The 27,533-nt window shown below is 44.4% G+C and overlaps 1 long non-coding RNA gene across 1 annotated transcript in view; it reads right to left on the bottom strand.

Annotated features, from left to right (window-relative positions):
* The window catches only part of LOC129048197 (uncharacterized), a 67,596-nt gene that overhangs the window by 9,625 nt on the left and 30,438 nt on the right, over positions 1 to 27,533 (bottom strand). Inside the window, exons 8-9 of the long non-coding RNA XR_008510362.1 lie at positions 16,534 to 16,638; positions 14,630 to 14,856 (exon numbers count right to left, since the gene is read on the bottom strand). This is a non-coding gene — a long non-coding RNA (uncharacterized LOC129048197). The remainder of the gene's footprint in view (positions 1 to 14,629; positions 14,857 to 16,533; positions 16,639 to 27,533) is intronic.

The following is a 27,533-nucleotide window of genomic DNA, read 5'->3' as shown; positions in this document are numbered from 1 at the left end:
GATCCCCCTGGCTTCTGAGTTCCCTCAGTATTTATTGATTACTTATCGGTGTTTTTTAGAGAGGGGGATGTGTCATGGTCACAAGACAATAGTGGGGAGAGGGTCAGCAGACAAACACGTGAACAAAGGCCTTTGCATCATAGACAAGGTAAAGAATCAAGTGCTGTGCTTTAGAAATGCATACACATAAACATTTCAGTGCTTTGTTAAGCAGTACTGCCGCCCACATGTCTCACCTCCAGCCCTAAGGCAGTTTTTCCTTATCTCAGTAGATGGAACGTACAATCGGGTTTTATACCGAGACATTCCATTGCCCAGGGACAGGCAGGAGACAGATGCCTTTGTCTTGTCTCAACTGCAAGAGGTATGCCTTCCTCTTATACTAATCCTCCTCAGCACAGACCCTTTACGGGTGTCGGGCTGGGGGACGGTCAGGTCTTTCCCTTCCCACGAGGCCATATTTCAGACTATCACATGGGGAGAAACCTTGGACAATACCTGGCTTTCCTAGGCTGAGGTCCCTGCGGCCTTCCGCAGTTTTTGTGTCCCTGGGTACTTGAGATTAGGGAGTGGTGATGACTCTTAAGGAGCATGCTGCCTTCAAGCATTTGTTTAACAAAGCACATCTTGCACAACCCTTAATCCATTTAACTTTGAGTTTGACACAGCACATGTTTTAGAGAGCACGGGGTTGGGGGTAAGGTCACAGATTAACAGCATCTCAAGGTGGAAGAATTTTTTTCTTAATACAGAACAAAATGGAGTCTCTTATGTCTACTTCTTTCTATACAGACATATTAACAATCTGATCTCTCTTGCTTTTCCCCACATTGTCTTGTCATAAACTCCCAAGAGAAAAGAACTGGTATCCTTAGGGAGAATAACCTGAACAAAAAGGCATTTGATTGAAGTTAGAGGAGCTAATTTCTACATGAGTGAGCTGCGGAGAACAGTAGCACCTCAGAGTATCTAAGCTTATATAGGTTGCAAAGAAGGTATATTCCAGTACATTAAATTCTATGCATATGCTTTGGAACTAGATCATTAAAATGCAAGTTTTGATTGGATATGCCTTCTCTTCTTTATCATTTTATGATTGATTTGATATGATGTCCTGAACATAGGGGATATAGTTAAATGTTTCTTAAATAAAGGAAGGGCAATTTTATTCAGTAAACAGCTAAGGGGATACTCAAAAATGCATATTTAATGGAAGACATATCTTTACTCTGAAGATTCTGTTAATTAGATGATATACGATAGGGGGCCAAGGGATACAGAAGTTGTGATCAAACTAGGAGAAAGAAACCCCTGATGCTCAAAAAGCAGTTTTATCATTGATAGTTTATCGTGAATTTATTTTCGTCTAGGTGTGACAGCATGACATTTTGTCAATGTTGTGTACATTTTATTGCAATTTTGTTGAATGACCATCTTAACAGCACAGATATTACTGGTATTGAGCTGCTAAGGCCTCAGGGCTATACAGAAATGCTGGGTTTGTGCTTGAATTGGACAGAACCAGTGAAAACTAATCAAATACCTACTATGTGCCAAGCATTGTGTCAGATGCTCTCACATGCATTATCTTGGAAGAGAGTACATGATAGTGAATTGGAGCACAGTCCTGAAGCCACACTGCCCAGATCTGGCCATTGGTTCCATCACTCGCTAACTATGAGATCTTGAGCAAGAAACTTACCTCGCTATACCTCAGTCTCTGTATCTGTAAGATGATGAAGAGTAATAGTTCCTACATTAGAGGATTGTTTAATCCCTCAACACAGTGCCTAGCACATACTAAGCTCTCAAAAAATATTAGCTATTATAATAATCCTATTGAATGTATCCTTACAGCACTTTGGTGAGTTTGGCCTGATTACCTTCTCCTACCAAAGAGAAAACTCATGTCATAACTTCCCCCAGGTCACTCAGGGCCAGAACTCAAGTGAGCCAAGCTCTTGGCTGTAAATCCAATGTTCTGTTCATCTCACCATGAGGCCTTCTCATGGAGGACTGGGTCGAGGTGCCTTCCTTCAAGCACTTACTCGTAGCTTTAGCTCCAAATTTGCTTTAGAAAAAAAAAAAATCTAATCCTTAGACTGCACCATTTCCACTTCCAAAAGCTAAAATTATGTTTATGATGAGAACCTCTGAGTAGAGTTTCCATAAAAATATTACATTTTTCTTCATCATAAAAAAGGTGTTTTTTAAAAATAGTATTACTTTGTTAGGAAGTGTAATAATAGCTTTTTGTATAGTGTCCCTGGCTATTATTCAAAGCCAAGCCCACGATCCCTTCATTGTTTTTTTTTTTTTTCTTTAAATCAGGAAAGACCTAAAATTTGGCTCTGAAAATGTCCTTAATTTGGAAGAAGAAATAATCCCCTGGAAGTCCAGTTGGTATGACCAGAGGAAAAACAAAGCTCTAACAAGAAATGAGCAAAATTGAAACCACGGGGTTTTCAGAATTAAATTGTTGAATTTATGTCACATCCTTTCTTGGCTGTCCTCTAGATATATCTGCCAAAAGTAACAAAAATTGTTGCTGCAAGCAGAAATCTTCTTAGGTAGTGACACTGATCATACCTCCCCCTGCGGAGCCTCGGGGAAGCATCTGGAGGGAGCTTAGGGGCAGGCATGCACTGAGTCATTCCCCGGGGGAGCGAGATTTCTTTAAAGCCATTTCAGACAGAAGAATGGTCACTCTCTGACCGCTGAACAGCTTTCTCTGGCAATTTCCAGAAAATCTGCTTCCAGAAACAATTTTTTCTTTGTTTCATCTCCACCACCAAGCATTTATAGGACATCTACTCACCTCTGGGGAGGCATCCAAGATGGTGGGGAAAAATAATACATAAGATACCTATAGCCTTGAGAATTTACAATCTAAGATGCGGACATGCAGAAAAGGTGCATAGGGCCCGGCGTGGTGGCTCACTCCTGTAATCCCAGCACTTTGGGAGGCCGAGGCGGGGGATCAGGAGTTTGAGACCAGCCTGGCCAATATGGTGAAACCCTGTCTCTACTAAAAATACAAAAATTAGCCGGGCGTGATGGCGCGCACCTATAATCCCAGCTACTCAGGAGGCTGAGGTAAGGGAATCACTTGAACCCAGGACGCAGAGGTTGCAGTGAGCCAAGACTGCATCACTGCACTCCAGCCTGGGCGACACAGTGAGACTCTGTCTCAAAAATAAATAAATGAATAAAAAAATAAAAAAATAAAAGGTACATAGATAGGAAGAGGCATTATGTCAATACATGGCCAGACATAAGTGACAATATTTTTATCATCGCTGCCTAAATCACTTACACTCTTCCAGCCTCAGTTTCCTCTTTATTACTGAGCAGAAATAAATAAAATAGAAACTAAAAAAAAATACAAAAGACGACAAAACTAAGAATTGTTTTAAAATCTGAATAAAATGGACAAACCCGTAGCTACACTAACAAGAAAAAGAGATGACTCAAATAAATAAAATCAAAACCAAAAGAGGAGACATTACAGCCGACAGCACAAAATACGATACTATGAACAACTGTATGCTAACAAATTGGATAACCTAGAAAAAGTAAATAAATTCTTGGACACATACAACCTACCAAGACTGAATCAGGAAGAAATCGAAAATCTAAGCAGATCAAAAATGAGTTAAGGAGATTGAATCAGCAATAAGAAGTCTCCCATCAAGGAAAAGTCCAAGACCAGATGAATTCACTGCTGAATTCTATCAAACACTTAAGGAAGAGCAAATACCAATTCTTCTAAAACTCTTCTAAAAATGTGAAGGGAGGAAATACTTTCAAACTAATTTTATGAGGCTGGCATTACCCTGATGCCAAAGTAAGACAATGACACTACAAGATAAGAAAATTACAGGCCAATATTCCTGATGAACATAGACACAAAAATCCTCAACAAAACACTAGCAAACTTTATTGAAAAGTACATTAAAAGGTTCATTCACAATGATCAAGTTGGATTTATTCCAACTCAAGGATGATTCAACACATGTAAATCAATAAATGTGATACACCACATTAACAGAAAGAAAGACAAAAACTTATGATCATCTCAATAGATGCAGAAAAAGCACTTGACAAAATTCAACACTCTTTCATGATAAAAACTTCAACAAATTAGGAATAGAAGAAATTATTCCCCAACACAAAACATCCATGTGTGACAAGTCCATAGCTAACATTACACTCAACAGTCAGCAAAAAGTTGAAGGTCCTTCCTCTAAGATCAGGAATAAGATAAGAATCCCTACTCTCACCATTTCTATTCAATATTATACAGGAAGTCCTGTCCAAAGCAATTCGAGAAGAAAAAGAAATAAAAGACATTCAAATAGGAAAGGAAGAAGTGAAATTTTCTCTGCTTCCTGAAAACATGATCTTACATGTAGAAAACCCTATAGATTTTACCCAAAATTGTTCAAATTTATAAATAAATTCCGTAAAATTATAGCATACAAAATTAACACAAAAATTATAGTGTATCTACACAATAGCACCAAACTATCTGAAAAAGAAATTAAGGAAACAATACCTTTTACAAAAACATTTTAAAAGTAGGATAAATTTAATCTCTTTATAACTGAGGAAGATGGGGATTCCACTGAGCTCTAAGGTTGTATGAGAGGAGGCTGAGTGAATCTCGAAATTGGTGCAAGCCACATAAACTGAAGTTTTCTCTGTCCAGGCAGGTAAAGGAAATCTACAACCTTCGCTGATCATGGAAGAGGCAAGGCTGTCCAAATTGTCAAAATGATATGGGAAGAAGATGACCTCTGGACTTGAAATAAGAGACAGAGAAAAAATTTTTTCAAAATATCACAGTAAATGGCCAGGTGCAGTAGCTCACACCTGTAATCCCAGCACTTTGGGAGGCTGAGGCAGAAAGATTGCTTGACCCCAGGAGTTTGAGACCAGCCTAAGGAACAGAGCAAGACCCCATATCTACCAAAAGATTTTAAAAATTAGCCAGGTGTGGTGGCATGCACCTGTAGTCTCAGCTACTCAGGAGGCTGAGGTAGGAGGATCGCTTGAGTCCAGGGGGTTGAAGTTGCAGTGAGCTGTGATAGCACCACTGCACTCCAGGCTGGGCAACAGAGCAAGGCCCTGTCTCAAGAAAAAAATAAATTTACAATAAACATATGTCAAAGCTTTGCTTAATTCATTAATGAGGGAACCAATAAGAAAGTAAAAGTTAGTTCAAATAATATTTAAGGAACTGAGTATAGAACTGAAGGAAGAAGTTTGGAATCAGATTACTTAGATTAGATTCAAAAGTGGTTTTTCCTATAAGGCAATCAATTTATGACATTTAGACTTATTTTTCCTATTGTATAAAAATAATTTACATCTTTATCAAGGAAAAATCTGCAAGTTAACACTTCAGAATTTAGGCTCAAATCAATAATAAATAGTGAACCAAACATAGGGAAACCCCACAGGAAATTAATCTTTGAGTGATGTCTTAGTCCATCTGGGCTGCTGTAACAGAATGCCGTAGACTAGATGGCTTTGAGATACCATAGATCTCAAAGTTCAGGAGGCTGGAAAGTCCAAAATCATGATGCTGGCAGATTCAGTGTCTGGTGAGGACCCACTTTCTGGTTTCATAGAAAGCCATCTTCCTCACATGATGGAAGAGGAAACGGAGGTCCCCAGGGCTTCTTATGAGCAGTCATCCCATCCATGAGGGCTTTGCCCTCATGATCTAATCATCTCCCAGCGGCCCCCAGCTCCAAATACCATCACACTGGGGATTAGGATTTCAACATATGAATCTTGGAGGGACGCAATGGAAGCACATGTGGCCTTTCTTTGCTCATTCCCAAGTTTTGGCTAGAGCTGGTAATCACAAATAATCTGTAAGGATGATTTTTGATCACCCTTACCAAAAAACCCCAAAACCTTCTGTCCTTATATTTTTGGTTTGATTAATTTACGTAAGTGCAATAAGAGATGTCAATTAAATTTATTGAGTATGGTCAGCAAATATAGTTAGAGTGTTGAGCAATTACTACAGACAAAAAGTAGCATATGTCTAGCAATGCCATACAGAAGCTAGAATTGCATTGTGAATAGCCTCTAGTATTCCAGTAATTTTCTTTTGTTCTTTTTCGTCTTATGGGTTATTCTATTCCAAGCTAGGAAATCAAACTTAAGAAATTGATCTCTGCCAGTTTCACATGCAGTGCCTCCACATTTGGGTGAAATCCTCTCTCTAGATCTGTCAGATCTCTTAATGTTTCTGGCTGCCATGCAGTGACTTTCTTTACAGGTGACGACCTTACAGTCTGTAGTACAGGTACCAGCGAGAGTCCTAGAAAGGTATTGTGTGGGATCTCCTGGCTGGAGGCTAGCTGGCTAGAGTGTCAGGAAGAGCCTAAAGATTAGATTGTAAGAAAGAAAATAGAGGCCAGGTGTGGTGGCTCATGCCTGTAATCCCAGCACTTTGGGAGGCTAAGGTGGGTGGATCACTTGAGGTCAGGAGTTCGAGACCAGCCCGGCCAACATGGTGAAACCCCATCTCTACTGAAAATACAAAAATTAGCCAGACATGGTGGTGCACGCCAGTAGTCCCAGCTACTCTACTCGGGAGGCTGAGGCAGAAGAATCGCTTGAACCAGGAGGTGGAGGTTGCAGCGACCTGAGATCATGCCACTGCGCTCCAAGCCTGGGCGACAGAGCAAGACTCTGTCTCCAAAAAAAAAAGAAAAAGAAAAGAAAAATAGAAGCCATTTTCAAAGACCCATAGGTTTAGAAGACCTGGTGGGTCTGAAACAGCTAGCAGTTTGGTTCTTGAAAGATCCCTGAATCATGTGCAGTTACTTGGGCAAGTGGGTCAGGACCCTGTTATGAGGCAGGTGAAAGGAAAAAATCCACTCACAATATTTTCTCTAGCAACAAGCCAGATATGGCGATCAGGGGACTGTGAACTTTACCAAATGGGGGATGTCAGTCAAAAGACAACATGGCATAGATTATCAGTATTCTGGCCAGGCCTCAGAGATGTGGCATAGCAGTATGTGAAAAAGGGATCTCAAGTTTATGTGGAAGGGCAAGTAGACTATGGTGAATACATGGATAAAAATAATGTGAGGTGGCAAGCAATGACTATGATAGCTGATAATATTATACTTCTAAGAGACCAGGCAAAAGAGAAGGCGTGGAATGGATGATTCCTCTTTGGCCATCATTTGGTACAGCCTCATTTCCAAATCATATGTAATCTTCATAGTTCCCAAGGACAACAATTAAAATACTCTTATACATTAAAAAAAAAAAAAAGATTTGTGTGCGTTAGTACCCACGTGAGAAGCACAATCCTTATTCCTTAACGGTGAATTTGGCATACTTGATTAAATGACATTTATTTTTAAAGATGATAGTCTAGGTATGACTTTAGTTGTATAATTATTTTGTCTGATTATATTCTGGTTAAAAAAAGAAGTCAGGTTCTTATTGAACCTATGTAAACCAAACAAGCTCAATAAACTTAGGGGTAACTAATTGAAAACTCTGTCATATCCAGATATTATAGCAGGTCAGGTCAGCAAACCTTGTAAGCACAAATAATAGAATCCCCTATAGCCACATACATCCCTCTCACACTCTTATAAACAGCAGAAAGTGAACATGTTTGATAACAAAACCCAAAGGAATAGCTTCTCTATAATGTATAATAATAAGCAAAGATATGTCTACACATACACATACATTTAGGACTGGCTGCATAGTTTGCAGGACTCATCGCAAAATAAAAATGCTAGCCCCTTGCTTAAAAGTTACATATATATGATTAAATAAAATATATTTTTAAAAATGACATTTCATGTAAAGCCTTGGCTAAATAATTATTTTGTCTCATTATATCCTAGTAAAAAATGTCATTCTAAAATATAGTTGGATGAATATTTCAGCAGACTACTTTTTTTAATCTAAAAATTGTTGAGGTATCTGAAAATTGTCCATTAATTGCCATGATTTAATATTAATTTTAAGTGAACTCAGATTTTGGGAAATTATATTTAAGCTGATACACTACAAAGAATTATTGTTGATATAAAAATTATCAGGACTATATAGAATACAAAACAGTTGAAGACAATTTTACATTTTCTTAGTTTTAAACATTACATAGAAGTAATGTTATTTTGTCTGATTAGTAAATGAGTAAAAAATATATATAGCTTGGAAAGTTTAGATTATAATTAGCCTATGAGAAAAAAAATTCTAGTCTTCAAATAAGGTAAAATGTATGTTTGTATTATAATGTATTCCACTCTTATAAAATCTGGGAGAAGACATGTAGCTGTTTTTTTTAGACCAATTTGATTTGTTAAACAAATCTCCTTGCTTATATGAACTTGGATTCTTGTTTGTTTGTTTGTTTGTTGAGACAGAGTCTGGCTCTGTCGCCCAGGCTGGAATGCAGTGGTGTAATCATGGCTCGCTGCAATCTCCACCTCCCAGGCTCAAGCAATCCTCCCACCTCAGCCTCCTGAGTAGCTGGAATTATAGGCATGCACCACCACACCTGGCTAATTTTTGTATTTTTAGTAGAGACAGGGTTTCGCCATGTTGGCCAAGCTGGTCTCGAACTCGAGGCCTTCAGCCATCTGCCCAGTGTGGCCTCCCGAAATGCTGGGATTACAGGTGTGAGCCACTGCCCGGCCTGAAATTGGATTCTTAATTAAAGACTTCTGAACTTGCAGTTTCTGTAAGATGGCCTTTTAGTTTCTTTTTTATGCTTTGATTTAACTTTTCTTTTTTTATGTATATAAATTTATGGAGTACAAGTAAATTTTGTTATATGTGCTGTGGCCAATTCAGGGCTTTTCGGAAGTCGATCACCTGAATAATGTACATTGTAGCCATTAAGTAATTTTTCATCGTCCTTCGCCCCAACCCCTTCACCCTTCCCAATTTCCATTGTTCTTTTCCTTAGAAGACAAGCAAAGTATTAAAATTTCCGTTTATTTATTATCTAGAATTTCAGGGAATGTTAGGTATAGCTAAGCACTTAAAATTCTCTATAAACCCAGTGGAATAAATTCTGTAAGATAATTTATCATCTAAATTATTCATATCCTCCAGAATACATTTCACATGGACACAATGAAAGAGGTTGGTCTCGTTTCCAGACTCACAGACCCACTGAGATCTTTTAATTGCTATTCTGCAGTCTGAGCTGAAGGTCCTAAGTAAGCACAGAAATAATAAAACTCAGTCTTCGAGATTTCAAAGAGCTATTCTCCTCTCCAGCAGGCATGAAATACTTTCTTAATCTATGTGACTCCAAATAAACAAACAACAAAAAAGACTAACAATCAGATTCTTGCCTCATCCACCTAACTCAACAGACATCACTAAGTAGTTAAACCATAAAGCCAGACTCCCAGTCCCTGCTCTCAGTGAGGGGCGTTCACTCAGCAAGCTGTGCACAAACTAGATGCACAAACTAGATTCACATCTAGTTTACATAGGGGGCTCCCTCAACTGTGCAGTAAAGACCAGACCAGTGGCCAGATACCTATTCTTCCTGGACACAGCATGGCCCACACCACGAGTTTCTGATACACAGGAGGAATCTCAACTGTCAGTCAAGGCGGCTTTCCATCCAAGATGAGAAACAGACCCTTCAATCCCTGGAACCAGCTGCAGAAAGAGACTGCAAGTTATATGGACTGATGGACTTGGCCATGGACCAGAAACAAGAGCAAAAACACAGCATTAGAATTTGAAACAGACCAACCCACAAAAAACCCAGAGAAACCAAGAGACAGCAAAGGTAGTGTTCTGTTAATGCTTGGGACTCATTTTGGAACCAGGAAATGTTGTACCTGGATATCTGTAGTACGTGGGGCTGTTCTTGGGCAACACAATTTAATCAGCTCCGACAGGTGAGCCTTTTTGGATCTTTCTGTGAGACAACAAGTTTCCAAAGTGTTAAAAACACGAATGCAGAAAAACAGAGAATGAACATCTGCCAAAGATTTATTTAACCCATTAATGAGGGAACAGCAGATGGAAAAGCCCAATCAGGAGCACTGAAAGTGCAAGTATTGGCAGCCATTGAGGAAAGAATATAGAATGAGACAGCTACCAGGTTACATGTGAAAAGTTGGTTTATGTCCTGCCATAATCATACCTTTTGAAGTTATCTTTTTCTCCCAAACAGAAGTAATGTACATCTCTCTCTCCAGCACAAATCTCCAAGTAACTTCTGACTCTAGGTCCTTTTTTTGTTATTTTCATTATTTTTTTAATTGACACATAATAATTGTTCATATTTACAGGGCACAATGTGATATTTTGAAATGTATTGTCGTAGTCTGTTTTGCATTGCTATAAAGGACTACCTGAGGCTGGGCAATTAGTAAAGAAACGAGGTTTATTTGGCTCATGCTTCTTCTGGCTGTACAAGAATCATGGGGTCAGCATCTGCTCCTGGGGAGGCCTCAGGAAGCTTCCATTCATAGTGGAAGGTGAAGGGGAGCAGGCATCACACGGCAACCCAGAGAGGAAGCAAGAGAAAGAAGGAGGTGCTAAAGCTCTTCTCAACAACCAGTTCTTGTGGGACTGCGTGAGAACTCACTCACTCCCAGGAGAATGGCACCGAACCATTCATAAGGCATCTGCCCCCATGACCCAAACACCTCCACCAGGCCCTACCTCCAACATAGGGATCAAATTTCGACATGATATTTGGAGGGGACAGACATCCAAACCGCATCACATGTGTACAGTGTGTAATAATCAAATTAGGATCCTTAGCACATCCAGAACCTCAAAACATGTGTCATATTTTTGTGCTGGGAACATTCAGATCAGCTCTTCTAGCTATTTGAAAATATGCAATATGTTGTTAACCCCACTATGTACTGCTGTAGAACACTAGAACTTATTACTCCAGGTCCTGAGCAGTAGTAAATGGTGAGTCAAACAAAGGCACAGATAATGGAAGAATCCTTGGATGAGCGTTTTAGATCAAACTCCAGCATGACATTGAAGGGACATACATTTCTTCTTTTGCCTTGTTTTTGCATTTTTGGATAGCTACTCTTAGCAACATAGGCAGATAGTACAATTGGGAAAACGGGGGATTTGAGCAGGTGAGTTTCTTATGGGAAGCAAGATGGCCAAGAAGGTACAGAAAGAATACTGGTGTCCTCATGTGAGTTCACATGGAAAAGGGGATCTGCACGGCCAAGAGCAATGTGGATTCCTTGAAGAGGAGTTGGGCTGTCAGTACTGGTGGAAAAGGTCGTAGCTGATTGGCACAGGGTTCCTCAATCAGGTCATTCTGAACTGCCTGTGGAGTTTTCCTACACCCATCTCCTTCCTCTCTGGTCTGAGCCATTGGTTCAGCTCCCCGCTCTTGGTGGAGACCCTGTGAGCCTTCCCACCTTCGAGGAGTGCTGTCCCCAGGCTCTTTTCCCTGTGCATCTCTGCTTCCTGATTCTGTCCACACCTCTACCCTCACTGCAGTACCTGGCCCCACCAACACAAGGTGACCATTCTGCAGTTCAAATTCACCAGCTCTGCAATGGAGAGGCGACTCTCTCTCCTCCCCGACCCCAAACCAGCTCACCCCCTGGCCTCCACTATGCTATCTGCCTGCCTGTCTAACACTTTCTGTCTCAACTCAGGCCACAGCTCCCCATAAGGCTCTCTTTCTAACAATGCAAGGTCTGTTTCTTCCTCTTCCGAGCAAGGCCAGCTGCATTCCTCCATCAGCTGAGGCCTCTGGGCTGTGGGTACCTCCCCTCTCAATAACTCCCCACATGGTGTGACCTTGTCCCATCTCTTCTCAGCTGCATCCCACTGCCCTGAAGTACTTTGCTTCCAGCTTCCCTGGGTTCTAAATCTTCCTTGGCTCTAAGCCTTGAGGCTGCCCCTCCACTCTACTTTAAGACCACATCCCACTTTCTCAGAGCATTCTGACACATCCCAGGTGGCCTGTGGATTAGACCCCTTGTTCCCTGGGGTTATCTAGGACTTTGGACCACAGTGAGATTATCTTTGCAGCTGTAGCCTCCCCAGGTTTACTTCAAGGTCCCCCATGGCCCAAGGCCGGGGTGAGATTAAATGTAGAACACCCCCTCCATGGGCCCCACATCCACCTGCATCTCAGGGCCCTCAGTCTTGATCCCTGGAATCAGCTCCTCCTTGGAGAGTCTCCGAATCCCAGAACAGCCCCACATGAGCCTCAAAACAGCCTTAAAATAAATCCAGGGTTTTTTCAATTTGCCTTTGCGATTTTTGGAATAGCCTGAGATATACTTAGCGGAGGTATTTGTGCCTATCCTTCAAAGCCTTTAGAAGAACCTATGTGAGCCAGAGCTCTGTTACCTGCTTTAACTGGCTTAGCAGGAACCAAAGAGGCAAATGTGAGAAGAAAGAGATGCCCTGTGGTTCCCTTCTGCCCTCCCAGTCATCCCCAGCTCTGCGGGCTCCTAGGGGCATTCTCAAGGACTGAGCTCTCACCAGCCTCATTAGCTCTAGCTCTGGGCAACATGGAAAGCCCAAGTGCCTAGGCAAGGACCTGTGAGTCTTTCCTCTGACCTTTCCCTAAAGAATCCAGAGGCCCTGACCCTCTTCTTCCAGACATAGAACCATGGAGCTGCTGCCTCCTCCTAAAGATAGAGCCAAAGACATAGAGCCAGGTACCCAGGGTTTGAGTCCGGGGCCCATTATCTACTGGTTGTAGGAATTTGAGCAAGTCACTCTCTTAGCTTTTTATCTCATCTACAGTTGTTAATACTACTATTCACTAGCAAAGACATGGAATCAACCTAAATGCCCATCAGTGATAGACTGGATAAAGAAAATGTGGTACACACACATCATGGAATACTATGCACCCATGAAAAAGAACAAGATCATGTCCTTTACAGGGACATGGATGGAGCTGGAGGCCATTATCCTTAGGGAACTAATACAGGAACAGAAAACCAAATACCACATGTTCTCACTTATAAGTGGGAGCTAAATGATGAGAACACATGGACACACAGAGGAGAACAACACACACTGGGGTTTACTGGAGGGTGGAGGGCAGGAGGAGGGAGAGAATCAGGAAAAATAACTAATGGGTACTAGACTTAATACCTGGGTGAGGAAATAATCTGTACAACAAACTCCCATGACACAAGTTTACCTAGGTAACAAACCTGCACATGTGCCCTTGAACTTAAAATAAAAGTCAGAAAAGATCCGTCATCTCACAGAGCTTTTCCGAGGACCAAAGGAGATCTAAATAATTTTCCCAACAATGAAACATCAAATAAATGAATGAATGTTGCTGTTACCATCTATAGTAATAATATAGCAAAAAGTAATATTAAAATTTCGGATGTGTGATTAATACACCTAACCATAATAACACCTGTCATCATACACCTATCATAATAATAGATCTTTCTTAATGGCGTTTCCCAGTCTCCCTATAGACTATCTTTTCTTAACCTCATGGAGTAGGACACCATTTCCCCCACTTCTCTTGCCCAGGCAACACACACATTACTACCCAAGGATTTTTTTTTTACCCTGTCTTTTTCACCTTCTTCCAAAATTTCCTCCAAAGACTCACACCTTGAATTGCAGGGCAGTGTTGTGTACAACGGAGGCACACTTCACCCTCTGTCCATCCGTTCTTTCCAGCAAGGGGCAGACTAGCTAATCCTGCAGCTTTGATAGCTCCTTCCTAAGCCAGCTGGGCATTAATTCAGTTCCATAAACACCAGTGGCACATCCGGGGACACAGGCATTCTATGAGCTGTGGTTTCTCTGACGTTTACTAAGTGCTTGACAAAATTAAAATGATTTTGTTTACGTTTTTCTTTCTTTTTTTTTTTTTTTTTTTTTTGACAGGGTCTCATTCTGCCACCCAGGCTGGAGTACAGTGGTGCCATCCCAGCTAATTGCAACCTCTGCCTCCTGGGTTCAAGCAATTCTTGTGCCTCAGCCTCCCTAATAGCTGGGATTACAGGCGCCCACCACCACACCTGGCTCATTTTTTTTGTATTTTTAGTAGAGACTGGGTTTCACCATGTTGGCCAGGCTGGTCTCCAATTCCTGACCTCAAATGATCTGCCTGCCTCTGCTTCCCAAAGTGCTGGGATTAGAGGCGTGAGCCACCGTGCCCAGCCAGTTCCCTTTTTCAAGTGTAAGACTTTTCAGACTTTATTCCTCTAACATGCATTATAAATTTCCAAGTGGTGGATGTAGCATGCTGTTTCCCAAATTTAGCTGGCCACGGAACCCTTACTTCCCGCATGGCACCTCCTTGGGTTAGTGCCCTGTAGAGTGCCTTGTCTTCACCTAGCATGTGGAATCTGCACACAAAAACCCTTTCTCAAGGCATCCCAGCCCTGGGACAAGAGAAGAGCCCTTCCTGAAGCTTCTGTTATGGACAGCTCCTTCACTCCCTTCTCAGCCTTCTCCACATCAATCTGAAGCACTTTTCTGATCTTCTACTGGACAGCATTTCATCCCATAGAGGTTTCCTTCTACACGCTGACTCCCTAGAGCCACTCAGCCTGGTGGTGCTGTTAGCTCATAGAACCAAGACCTTTGTCTTTCTCCCTCTCAGCATGGAACATACCTGGTCTACACGCAAGAGTGAGGGACTCAGCATAGGAGAGGCCTTCTTGGCCAATTTCAGCAAAACAGCTACGGACGATGTCGCTAGAGCAGACGAATGGCCATGATTAAACCTGGCTGGGTGTGGTGGCTCACATCTGTCATCTCGGCATTTGGGAGGCTGAGGCTGGAGAATTGCTTGAGGCCAGGAGTGTGAAACCAGCTGGGTAATGTAGCAAGACCTTGTCTCTATTTTCAAAAAAAAAAAAGAAAAAAGATTAAGTCTACAAGTCTCTTCAGTACAAACTTCTCTAGAGAGAAAGAGTCCAGACCTCCAGGCCAGAGGCCCCCAAGTAACTCCCGAGACCAATCCAGAGGGGCTCCTCTTTGTTGACAAAAAGGGAGTGACTTGGACCTCAGGTGATCCACCCACCTTAGTCTCCCAAAGTGCTGGGATTACAGGCATGAGCCCCCATGCCCGGCTGGCTCCCTCTTTTTAAAATTTTTCTAGAGGCTCTCCCTCTCCCTCTCCCTCTCCCTCTCCCTCTCCCTCTCCCTCTCCCTCTTCCCCTCCCCCTCCCCCTCCCCCTCCCCCTCCATCTCCCTCTCCCTCCCCCCCTTTCTTCCGTCTCCCTCTCTTTCTTTTTTTGGTCTCCCTCTGTTGCCGAAGCTTGACTGTACTGCCGTGATCTCGGCTCACTGCAACCTCCCTGCCTTGGCCTGCCCAGTGCCTGGGATTGCAGGCACGCGCCGCCACGCCTGACTGGTTTTTGTGTTTTTGGTGGAGACGAGGTTTCGCCGTGTTGACCGGGCTGGTCTCCAGCTCCTGGCCTGGAGTGATCTGCCCACCTCGGCCTCCAGAGGTGCTGGGATTGCAGACGGAGTCTCGCTCACTCAATGCTCAATGTTGCTCAGGCTGGAGTGCAGTGGCGTGATCTCGGCTCGCTACAACCTCCACCTCCCAGCCGCCTGCCTTGGCTTCCTAAAGTGCTAAGATTACAGCCTCTGCCCCGCCACCACCCCGTCTGGGAAGTGAGGAGCATCTCTGCCTGGCCACTCATCGTCTGGGATGTGAGGAGCCCCTCTGCTCGGCCGCCCCGTCTGGGAAGTGAGGAGCGCCTCTGCCCGGTCGCCCCATCTGGGAAGTGAGGAGCACCTCTGCCCGGCCGCCCGGTCTGGGAGGTGAGGAGCGCCTCTACCCAGCCGCCACCCCGTCTGGGAGGAAGTGAGGAGCGCCTCTGCCCGGCCGCCCTGTCTGGGATGTGAGGAGCACCTCTGCCCGGCCGCCCTGTCTGGGAGGTGTACCTAACAGCTCCAAGGAGACAGCGACCATCGGGAGCGGGCCATGAGGACGATGGTGGTTTTGTTGAAAAGAAGGGGGGAAGTGTGGGGAAAGGAAGGAGAGATCAGATTGTTGCTGTGTCTGTGTAGAAAGGGGTGGGCATAGGAGACTCCATTTTGTTCTGACTAGGAGAAATTCTTCTGCCTTGGGATGCTGTTGATCTATGGCCTTTCCTCCAGCCCCGTGCTCTCTGAAACATGTGCTGTGTCAACTCAGGGTTAAATGGATTAAGGGCGGTGCAAGATGTGCTTTGTTAAACAGATGCTTGAAGGCAGCATGCTCTTTAAGAGTCATCACCACTCCCTAATCTCAAGTACCCAGGGACACAAACACTGCAGAAGGCCGCAGGGTCCTCTGCCTAGAAAACCAGAGACCTTTGTTCATGTGTTTATCTGCTGATCTTCTCTCCACTATTATCCTATGACCCTGCCATATCCCCCTCTCCGAGAAACACCCAAGAATCATCAATAAATACTTCATAAAAAAAAAAAAAGGAGTGACTTATTATTCCTACTCCAGGCAAAGCAGGAATATACTCATGTCCTAGGTACAGGAAGGGAATTCCCCCTTGCCTTTGAGCCTACTTTAGTAATTTCAGATTCACTTGGGGTTCTTCACTTCAATTTCATTCTTCACTTCAGCATTCATTTCAGCATGGGCTGGCTGTGGGCCAGGAGCTTCACCAGAACCTGAGGAAGGCAAGGCTGTGAGAAAAATGTCCCTGGGGGAGCATGGTCGCGTGCTTGGAGGACCATGCTTGGAGGACTGTTGGAGGACATGGGACACATGCCTTCTTTGTTTTGTTCCCTGTAGCACACGTTCTAGGAGGACTGTTAGTTGGTGGGGAAACCAAAGCCCACTCAGGCCACCAAGGGCCCGTTGTCCCTTCCTGAAGTATGCTAGGACCCCCATGCCCAAAGGGCAAGCTTGCTGTGAACAGCCTGACTACCCTCTGCTGATAACCTGTGGTGGGGACAGAGACAATTCACTACTGTGAAGTTAAAAAGCTTAAGTTTCAAGGCCTCTGCCCTGCACAGCGTCCTTCCTGTGCAGGGCCCTGTCCCTGATTTCGCACTTGTAATTTAGTATTCTTTTCCGGATTCTCAAGTGGAATAAGATTTGGCCCCAGAAATCCTGGATCCAGCCTTGGTGGATAAGAGGCACATGCCTCTCCAATGACATCACATTCCATGGAAATTTACAGGACCAGAAGTGGGTTCTGAACTCAATGGAGTGTAAGAAAAGCACCTAAGACCAGCTCTCAGGCTTGGTGCATTTGCAGAGAAAATGGCTTCCTGGGCAGATGCTGGAGTTTCTGGATCTGAATTGCTGAGATGGCCTCAGAGCAACTCTTGTAGACATCTGACAATGCCCAGAGCCCAGGGGCCTTGAACCAAGCTGGGGAACGGGCCATTCTTTTTCTACTATGGTTCCTTTTCAGGAAAACTCTAGGGAACATCACGAGGCTTCTAGCCTTCTCAGTTTGTTACTAGATTGGCTACCTCCCCACCATGCTTGATTAATTTTTGTCTTTAAATCAGAGCAACTCCTCGTGGAGCTACTACATCAAGGCAAGTAGCAGATCGAGATGGAAGTCGTAACCAATGGTCCCAACAACAAGACTTCCCAGCCCAGCAGCTGCTCTGTCTCAGGGCCGACTCATGCCCTTCGGTTCCAACATTCTCATCAGTTTCAGGACCCCTTCTGTGTCCTGAAACTTCAAAGCAAAATGCTTCCTTTTCTCAGGACTGTCAGAAGTCACTGGATTCCCTTTAAAGTCCCCTAGAATCCCATTCCCCCACTTATTGCTTCTAAGATAAAACAGTGTTCCATTCTTTTGCTGTAAAGCATGTTGGGCAAGAAAGTCCGACTGAGGGCTTCATGGCTGTAATTTATTTGTGCTTTTTTTCTATCCCCTTGAGAAAAAAAAAAAAAGCACAGGCATTGCCCAACAGTGGACACAGCCTCTTAAGAGAGTGATGTGTGTGCAGAGTAACTGTGCCCGGGAGACAGGCTGCTCACAGATAAGCCAAGCCAACACCCATAAAATAAAAGGGAGCCCTAATAAAAGGGCAGGCTTTGAAAGAGAAACCCTGAGGCCAAGCCCACTTGGTGGGAAACAGATGTGCCTATGACCTAAGATGAGATTTGTGAGCCTGACATTCCCCCCCGCAGTTGCTGGCCACGTTCAAGGTAAGCCCCTTGTGGAGCCAGACAGCCGTGGGCTCACTGCAACGGAGGGCTGTTCAGTCCAGCTTTCAGTCATCACTGGTTGATCAGAAATTCCCTGCACTTGAGACACTAATACAAATGTTCTTCATTAAAAAAAAATACTAAACAGGGAATATGGAAGTGACCTCAGAGCCAGAACTTTGAGGGAACATTAAGATAAAGTATCTTACAAATGGGTCCTCCTCTGCTTTCAAGAAAAAGGAATTGATAACGTTCTCATTACCATTCAAATTCTCTCCTTACAGAAAAGTACAAGGTTTATTGTATGACTTCTTCCCACACCCATCTGTCTCCTGTCCACTCCTTATCTAAGCAATGGGCCGCGTTCATCCCTCAGCTGTTCTCAGGCCACTAAGAGATGTAGGCTTCTTACTAAGTCAGTCCTGAAGGGTCTGGGACCTCCCTGCACACTGGTGAATGCGTGCCACTGCTGGCAGCTGTGACTGTATTTGAAAAGCGTAATTCTGGTTCATGTTCTTTTTATGACAGATTTTGTTTCCTTTTTTATTCCTTTTTTTTTAGAGATAAGGTCTCACTCGGTCACCTAAGCTGAAGTGCAGTGGCACAATCACAGCTCACTGCAGCCTCGAACTCCTGGGCTCCATTGATCCTCTTGCTTCAGCCTCCCAAGTAGCTGGGACTACAGGCATGAGTCACAATGCCCAGTTAATTTTTTCATTTTTTGTAGAGATGGGGGGTCTCACTATGCTGCCCAGGCTGACCTTGAACTTCTGAGCTCAAGCAACCCTCCCATGTCAGCCAAAGTGCTAGGATTACAGGCAAGAGACACCGCACTGGGCCCAAATTATCTTTTGATAAGAATGCTGACATTTGCCTTGCTTTCTCCCGATATTGCATCACTGAGATAAAGTCTGGGTCTCCATCTTGTCTCTATCCGTGAGACAACAACATGTATGCTGAGTCTGCTGAAGTGGGGCTTGGTACATAGTCTGGGGTTGGCCTAAGCCCCCTTCCCTTTTTTCCTACTTTTTACCTTTGACCTTTTGTTTCCTTTGGACTAACATATTGTGGGTGCATGCTGTGAGGGAAGCACTGTGCTAAGTATGTCACATGCATTAGCTCATTGGATGCTCCCACTGCCTTCCATGAGAAAAGCAGCCCTCTGAGGTCAGAGCGGGCCGAAGATGTGCAGCCTGGCTTCTCACCCAGGTCTTTCCAAAGTCTAGGGCAAAGCTCTAAGTACTTCCTGCCCCTTGCTCAGCAATCGCCCTGCTTACAGCAGAAGAGAATAGAGTGTCTAGGAAGCATCACACAAGTCTCTTCTCTGGAGAGAATCTCACAATGTGAGTCCTGGAAGAGATTGCCAAGCCCCCAGATGAGCACCACCCTCATTACACAACTGGAAAGAGTGAGCGCCAAATTGTCTCACTCAAGGTCAGCCAACTCATTAATTGAAGACAGAAAGGTAATGTGGAAATCAAGCAATGTCACCATTTCGTGATGGCTTCAGACAAAGATTTTACGAGGAAGATGTTGGAAACCGTGAGTGAAGTTTGGGACTGGGCATTATATATGAATTGAGTTTTTCCCTGCATTCGACAGGGTGGAGCACTTGACAGGTGACTATGGGTAAGCGAGAAATACCAAGAATAAAATAATTTACACATTTGGAATGCAAGAGGCTTCATAAAGGGACCACAGAACATCATCCATTCCAGACCTTTGGGATGAAGTGGAGCCAGCCACTGTATAGGAGGCTTTGGAGTGGGGGTGTAGACATAAATGTAACCTTTCAGGTCCAGGCTGACGGACATAAAGAGTCTCGTACTTTGTGTCTTAAAATAGAATCAACAGGCCTAGTAGAAGGAAGTAGGGCTCTTGGAAGGAATGGCTGCTTCCAAATCTAGGTGATTCCTGCCGTGATGGTGAATCAGGAGGGAAGGCTGCTATTTGTTAGCCCAGTGGCTTTTCCCATCTTGTCTCCTGTCCCACCTCATGAACAGCTGAGGTGACAGTAGTCCCATTTTAACTCAAGGTTTGGACGCTTATTCACAGGACCTGACCTTTGACTTCTGGGTAACCCCATAGCATGGGTGACTGTGGCCAGAAATCAAAGGTATGTGTTGAGACCAGAATCAGTCTGGATCCTTTCTGTGGCATCATCAGATGGGGGCACTCAGATCCCATCTTCTGTAATCCTGACACCTCACAGCAAGGTTGCTTAAAGGCAAAGGAAGTTCTCTAGACACCCACAGAAGAAATCCATCAAGTCTAGAAGCCAGTTAGGTCACTGTCCTAATTCTGAGTATGGTGTCTTGATTTCAATCAGGACTCCTCTCCCTCCTAGCTGATCCATGGATGGATCATTCCTTAAGGTCAAGCTCAGGTTCTTCCCATCCTGGCTCCTGGACCCTTTGCCGATAAGCCAGCCACATACATCTGCCAGTCTTCAGCTCCTACAACAAACACTGTCTCCCTGAATTGCACTGGCCTCTAGCCTGAGCTAGCTGAAAACATTACTTACTTATTTATTATTATTATTATTATTTTATTATTATTATTATTATTTTCTGGCCAATCCCATTCCTCTGCTTAAACTTGGAGCTCCCTGAGGACTGGAACTTGATGCATGTAATTCCTGGTGTGTCTTATGTTGATACCTAGCAATGCTGTGAAAGGTCCCTGAGGACGATTTTTCAATGACAACGAAGCCATCTGTGCCGTGATTCCTGTGTCTTGCAAGAGGAAGTTCATGAAACGGGTTGCAAAGTGTCTGTCTCTCCCTAGAACGTGCCTTAGCACCTGCAAGGCAAAGAAGGCTTTTTATAGATGATGTGGCATCTGTGAGAAGAGCCACGACTTGGTGGCAGTGCTGTTTGGGGCTGGCAAGTGGGGCCTGGGCTAAGGGAGGAACAGGAAGCGCTTTGACTCTACCGCAGGTCCCGAAATTCCTCTTGTCCTTCTTGCCTGTGGTTAGGAGAAGTCATTTACAGCCATGTCAGGCCATCTCCTTCTGGCTTCTGACTGGAAGACGCAGGCCGACTGTCCCCAGGGGAAACCGAGATCGCTGCTGGGGCTGTCAGGGCAAAGCTTTTGTTTCTTTAATAAACCGTGTGGTGGATCTCAATCCTGCTGACATTTGTCGGGAAAACATTTCATAAAAAGTCCCAGTCAAGAAGGAATGCCGACTGGACTCGAGCCACTTCTTAAAACACAAGCATCTACACAAAGCCCTTGTGTTGTTCCTGTCCTGTGACCTCATGGGTTGGTCACAGGCTGGTCTGGGGAGACCAGGCACTGAGGGAATGGACTGGGCAGGTCACCAGTGGCCTCTGGCCTTGAAGGATGGCCTAAGTGGGTGCTCCAGTTTAGGAGTAAAAACATCTGAGATGTTCCCAGTACAGCTACATTAACATTATTTGGGTTTGTGGATGTGCAGTGAGCTCAGCGCTATGTTAGGTGACACAACTAAAAAAAATACTGATTAGTGCCAGGATAAGTATTTATGTGGCAGGGTTCCTTGGAGCATTCCTATGGAAAGAGACAGATATAACCAAACATGGTCAAAAAAGGCTTGCGGAGTGTGTGAAGCCCACTAGGATAGTAAACTAAGTACAGGTGTGTGTGTGGTGGGGGAGAGGATGCATCCTAGGACCCGAGGATGGCATGAAATGTCCAGGAGAAAATAGAGGCACTGTGTTGGGAGTACTGAGTCCTGTAAGAAGGTTTCACCAGCTGGGAACAGATGTGAGACTGGTAGCAGATGGGACTAGGAAGGCAGATTGTCTTCATAATGGGGCCTTGAATGCTAAGCAAAAGAGTGTGGTTTATAATCCCACAACCAAAAATGAACCGCTAGAGGTTTTGGCAAGTGGGCCGGAATGACAAGATTGGGGTGCTGACCCCCATGGAGGGGCCAGAGTTTCACAGCAGAGGGTTAGGGGCCTGCTGCCATGGTTCAGGCAGGATATCGGGAGAGCAGAGACACGCTGCTGGCCATGAGGAGGCTTAGCAAGGGAGAGGGACTGTAGAGGGGATCCATCTCGTAGTGGCCCTTCCTGCCTGGCGAATGTGTTTGCTCCTCATTCCAGGCAACTACACACCCCATCGCCAAATGAACTATCAGAAGAATGGTTCTAACAAAGCGTCACTTTAGTCTTGTTACTTTTCCATCAGGATCTGCCCCCACCCCCGGCTTCCCCGCTGCTGGCCGTAGAAAGCTCATATGCCTCGGCTTGCCTTCAAGGCCCACACGACAATGCTTATGCTTTGATAAAGCAGCAGAACTCTTGCTTCAAAAGAGATCTCACACAGAAACCCGAGATGTGGAGCAGATCGCAGGAGAGCCACTATGCTCGCCTCTAAACACAGCCCAGCGATCCTCCCTCTCCAATCAGCCCACCCTGCACACTTTGGTCTCCAATCCTTCACCCACCCTACCTCAGCCCCACCCGAGTAGTCTTAGAGACCCGTTGAAGAAAACCCCATGGCCTTAAGGAGCACAGTTTGAACCATTTCCCTACCAGGTCAGTTTCAGTCCACCTTCTCTCCTGCTATTTTTCATCCCTATCAGAGCTCTCAACCCTCCACCCCAAACACACCTTGAACCTTGGCCTTCTGTTGTTATTGCTTGTCCTGAAGCCCTGACAAGATGTCCTGATAGCATCTCAAGGGCTTCCAGATGTCACTGGTCACCAGGCCAGCCCATGCCGCTCCACTGCCACCATGTGCAGCAGCAGCAACCATGATTTACTGAACACTTAATATATCCATTTTATAGAGATCATCTCATTTAATCCTCAAGTCAACGCACCCAGATAAGTATTATTATTTTCTCACTTTACAGAGCAAGAACTTAAGTATCAAGAGGTTAAGTAACATACTCCAGGTCACGCAAGTAGGTAGCTGCTGAACCAAGATCCAAACCCAGGCAGTCTGACTCAAGAAGCTCCACTCTCAGTCAGTTCCCTTTACAGCCTCCCCAAACATATACTTGTAGATTGGCTGATGGATTCATGAACTTTATGCCTGAGGGAATGCGGGTAACGAAAGAGAACCTTCACTCGTTCATCCAGCATACACGTATTGCGTTCTTAGTATGCAATAAGCCCTGGGCCAGGCCCTGCAGAGATGGTGGTTGAGAGAGGTGGACACTACCCCTGTTCCTTTGGACCTTGAAGTTCAGGAAAAGAGGTCAAAGATGACTCTGAGTTTGCCAGTGTGAGTAATTCAGAGATGAAACGATAGCTCCATGGGGACAGAAGTCAGGAGAGGGAGTCAACGTGGAGGCAGGAAATTGATCTTGGCAGGTGGTCTGCAGAGCTTCAGGTGCCAGGTTGAAGCAAATTTAACAAGTGGAATTGTTCAGAAGGTGATGGAAATACTGGCTGGGAACTGAGAGAGAGACAGTGTGGGAGATGTGGACTGGGGAATTGCATAAATAATGTTGACAGCTGAAGATAGGCGAATAAGCCAAGATTAACATGGAGAAAATTAAGTCTAGAGACAAGAGCCAAGCCTTGGAGAACACCCCAGAGAGAATGGACCCCCCTCGAGAGAAGACATGGCCACAGGGAGTGCAGGAAGCCCAAGCACTCGGGGGTCTGAAAGAGAGAAGGCGCTAACAGGGCCAGGGGTCTTGAGGAGAGCAACGAAAAAGAATACTGGAGAAGTTTCTTTGGTTGGCCTAAAAGAAGTTCTTGTGATTTCCAAGAGCACAGTTTCAGTACAGGGGTGAGGGTAAATGACAGATTATAGGAGATTTAGGGAGAAAACGGGTGATGAGGAAAAGCCATTTACTAAATACACTTCACATGGAAAAGCTGGCATGACTAGGGAGCGAGCATGGGCAGTTAATGGAAAAAAAATGCTGAACAAAACCAGTTTTACGGATTATGTGACCTGGACCAAATATAAATATGTTCAAATGCGACAGACCCTGGACTTAAAATAGAGTGGTAAAGCCAAGCCAGCTGAAAGAAGACCTCCAGAGCTGACCTCCCTGAATCCCAGAAGATCCACCCCAAATGAATGGTGGTCTCGTCTCTCTGTTTCCTGTTTGGGATCACGACTTCATTTGGTTCAGCAGATTCTTTCTTATTTTTATAATTAAAATTTTTTGAAATAAAAGAAACTACCCAGTTAATCCCCCAAATGTATTTTTTTCCTTGGGGAAACATTTACATTCTTAGGACCCCAAATGCTAAGCCAATAAAAGCAGAAGCAGAAACCATTTTTCATTATTATCCACAAAAAAGCAGAAGGAAATGAAAGCCTCAAAGAATTTCAGTGTTTCGGGGGGAGAAAAATGACTTTTTTGCCTTTGGATTTTTATCTTTTCTGCCACCATAATTTAGATAGACAAAGAACAGGCCTGGCAGTGAGGCCAGTCTCCATAAGGCCAAATAGCTGATTTCCCAGAGGACTTGAAGAAAAGATTATCAAGAGTATCTTTGTAAAAGCACAGCGAGCTCAGATCTGAGATCATGGGAGATCATAGGAGTGAGCTGTTTCTTGTTGAAAGCAATTGTTAAATTCAGCACCAGAGCGCATTAATTTGTGAATCATAGAGATACCATTCTTCCTAGAAAACTCATCACCTACTGACCTCGGGTGCAATTCAAGCCCAAATACTAAAGCAAAGGGCAAATCAGAAGTAATGAAATAAGAAAAGCCTCAGGTCACAGCTACCCCAAGGAGAGGCTAAGGCAACTGGGTCACGCTGGCTTGAGAAAGAGGAAATGGAGAAAAGATAGGAATCACAGGAGTTAACTGCCGGTTCTTTGTGTTAGGAACAAGACAAGAAGGAATGGTTTAAACTCCCACATGAGGACTTTAGTTTGAGAATAAGAATGAACTGTTGACCAATTGGTTTGTAAACCATGAAGTGTGTTCCTAAGGATGGTTGAGATTATTTAGTTCAAATCCTACATCCTCCTACCTGAGTTTCAGCAAGTTACTTAACTTTTCTGTGCCTGTGGGTTGGCTCATATCTATAATCCCAGCATTTTGGGAGGCAGAGGCAGGAAGATCACTTGAGCCTAGCAGCTCAAGTCTAGCCAGGGCAACATAGTGAGATCCCATCTCTACCAAAAATATAAAAAATTAGCAAGCATAGTAGTGCATGCCTGTGGTCCCAGCTACTCAGGAAGCTGAGGTGGGAGGATTACTTGAGCCCGTGAAGTTGAGGATGCAGTGAGCTTTGATCATGCTACTGCACTCCAGCCTGGGTGACAGAGCAAGACCCTTTCTTAAAAAAAAAAAAAAAAAAAAAAAAAAAGATTTAGTAGTATCTCTCTGTTGTAAGAATTTTGAGTTTGTTCATATAAAGTGCTTAGCAGAGAAGCAGACATGACAAATGCTCAATGAATGAGAGCTCTCATCATCTGCATTGTGGTCACTGGTGGCATCATTACACCCAACAAGCACTCACCTCAACCCACACAGCCAAGTGTGAAAGAAATGTCACATACTTATTCTAAAACTGCATTCATTGTCTGTTTTGAGCCCCCCATTTGGAGGCATATTTATCCCAAGCAATTCAGAGTCACTTCCTTTCCTTGGGTCAGGGAGAGTTGGCTTCTGTAAGCCAAGGTGGTGGAGACGAGGAGAGTGGGAAGGTCTGGTCCTGGGGATATTGTTAGTCCATGTCAGCATCCTCTAAGAGCTGAATGCAGCCTCAGGCCTCAGTCTGCACAGATAGCTACCACTCTCAAGGGCTCCTCAGCCAAGCTCTCTCTCCTCTGCTTTCAGAGCCGGCTTGGGTTATGGCCCTGGGACCCATGGGAGGCTGGATAAACCCTGATGCGACTCAGGGCCTGAACAGCCATTTCTGTACAGGGATCTTGTCACTGCCGAGAGCTGGGCCCAGGAGTGGGAGACCCAGGATTCCTCTGTTGATTAATTTCCCCAGAACTTTTATCCCCCTGCCGGAGGCTTTGGCTCAGAGAGAGCAACACATGGGACCTCCCTTGGTTGAATCCCCAAAATCTAAGTATACTCCTGATTTCTTTTCGGACTGTCTATCCACTGTCGATTACAAGGACAGATGGGGGCTAAATATTCGGTTAGTTCACAACATTATCCCACTGCACCCCGAAGAAGTTACTCTTCCACTTCAGCCCCCGATGGAAGGCTCCTATTGGGCATGGTGGTCTTGCTGCTTCTCTCAAATAACTTCCTTCTGCCCGCACAGAAAAGCTGCAAGAGCTCCTCAAAAGAGCCTGTGGCTGTCATCTACGTCCTTCTGCAAGGGCCCGCACAAAGGTTTGTGAAGCCAGCCATTCACCTTCGAGAGAGGGAATTTTGAGAAGCTTCCACAGGCAAACAAGCAAAGCATTCCACCCCCATCAAGTCTCACGACTAGGGTAACTTAGGGCCCAAAACATAGCTTAGATTCATTCTAATATGTCTAAATAGCTTACAGAAAATACGGGTAGGAAAATAAGACCAAGCAGGAAGAGTTTACTCCACGTGCCAGGGATCCATACTTGCTACGGGACATCTCCAAAGGGGACCCACCTTTCTAATAGCCCAGGCAAAGGAAGTCACATCTCTCCCCAGCAGGGAGAGAAATTCCCACCATGGGTCTCAGGAGGGGGACACAGTGTAAGACAGTGAATGAAATTTCAACCATATCCTTCCAGGAACTGATACAGTGAACTTCCCACATGTAACACCCTGGGGGGAGTTGGACAGCAGGGAGAGGGGGTTAAAAAACCACCTGGGTACAGACTGAGAGCATCTTGACAAAGGGAATTCCAGTAAAAATCATTACACAAGGGTCGATATTGTGAATCCTGGCACACATCTTGCTGCTATTTAAATACACACAAATAATCTAAATACACCTAAAAGAAAGTTTAGTAGATAGAGAAGAGAATAGACTACATATTATTCCGGCAGTTCTTCCCAGATTGTTCCTTTCCAGTATCCAGTGACAGTAAGTTCAGGTCAGGGTGACCAACTGTCCTGCTTGCCTGGGACTGAGGACTTTCCCAGAATGTGGAATTTTCAGAGTTAAAGCCAGGATAGTCCCAGGAACACCAGGATGGTTGTTCACCCTAATTCAGGATGACAATGCATGGTACCTGGATCATAGCTCTGTGTTGCTGGGTTTTTGTTTGTTTTGTTTGTTTGTTTGTTTGTTTGTTTTTAAGAGACTGGTGTTACTCTGTAGCCCAGGCTGGAGTGCAGTGGTACAATCACAGCTCACTGCAGCCTCCAACTCCTGGGCTCAAGTGTTCCTCCTGCCTCAGCCTCCTGAGTAGCTGGGACCACAGGCATTCACCACCACAACAGGTAGAGAAGGAGTCTTGCTATATTGCCCAGGCTGGTCTTGAACTCCTGGCTTCAAGTGATCCTCCCACCTCCTCCTGAAGTGCTAGGATTA

Source organism: Pongo abelii, chromosome 8 (assembly GCF_028885655.2).
Source record: "Pongo abelii isolate AG06213 chromosome 8, NHGRI_mPonAbe1-v2.0_pri, whole genome shotgun sequence".
Taxonomy (NCBI): domain Eukaryota; kingdom Metazoa; phylum Chordata; class Mammalia; order Primates; family Hominidae; genus Pongo; species Pongo abelii.
This window is presented reverse-complemented; position numbering and strand designations above follow the sequence as displayed.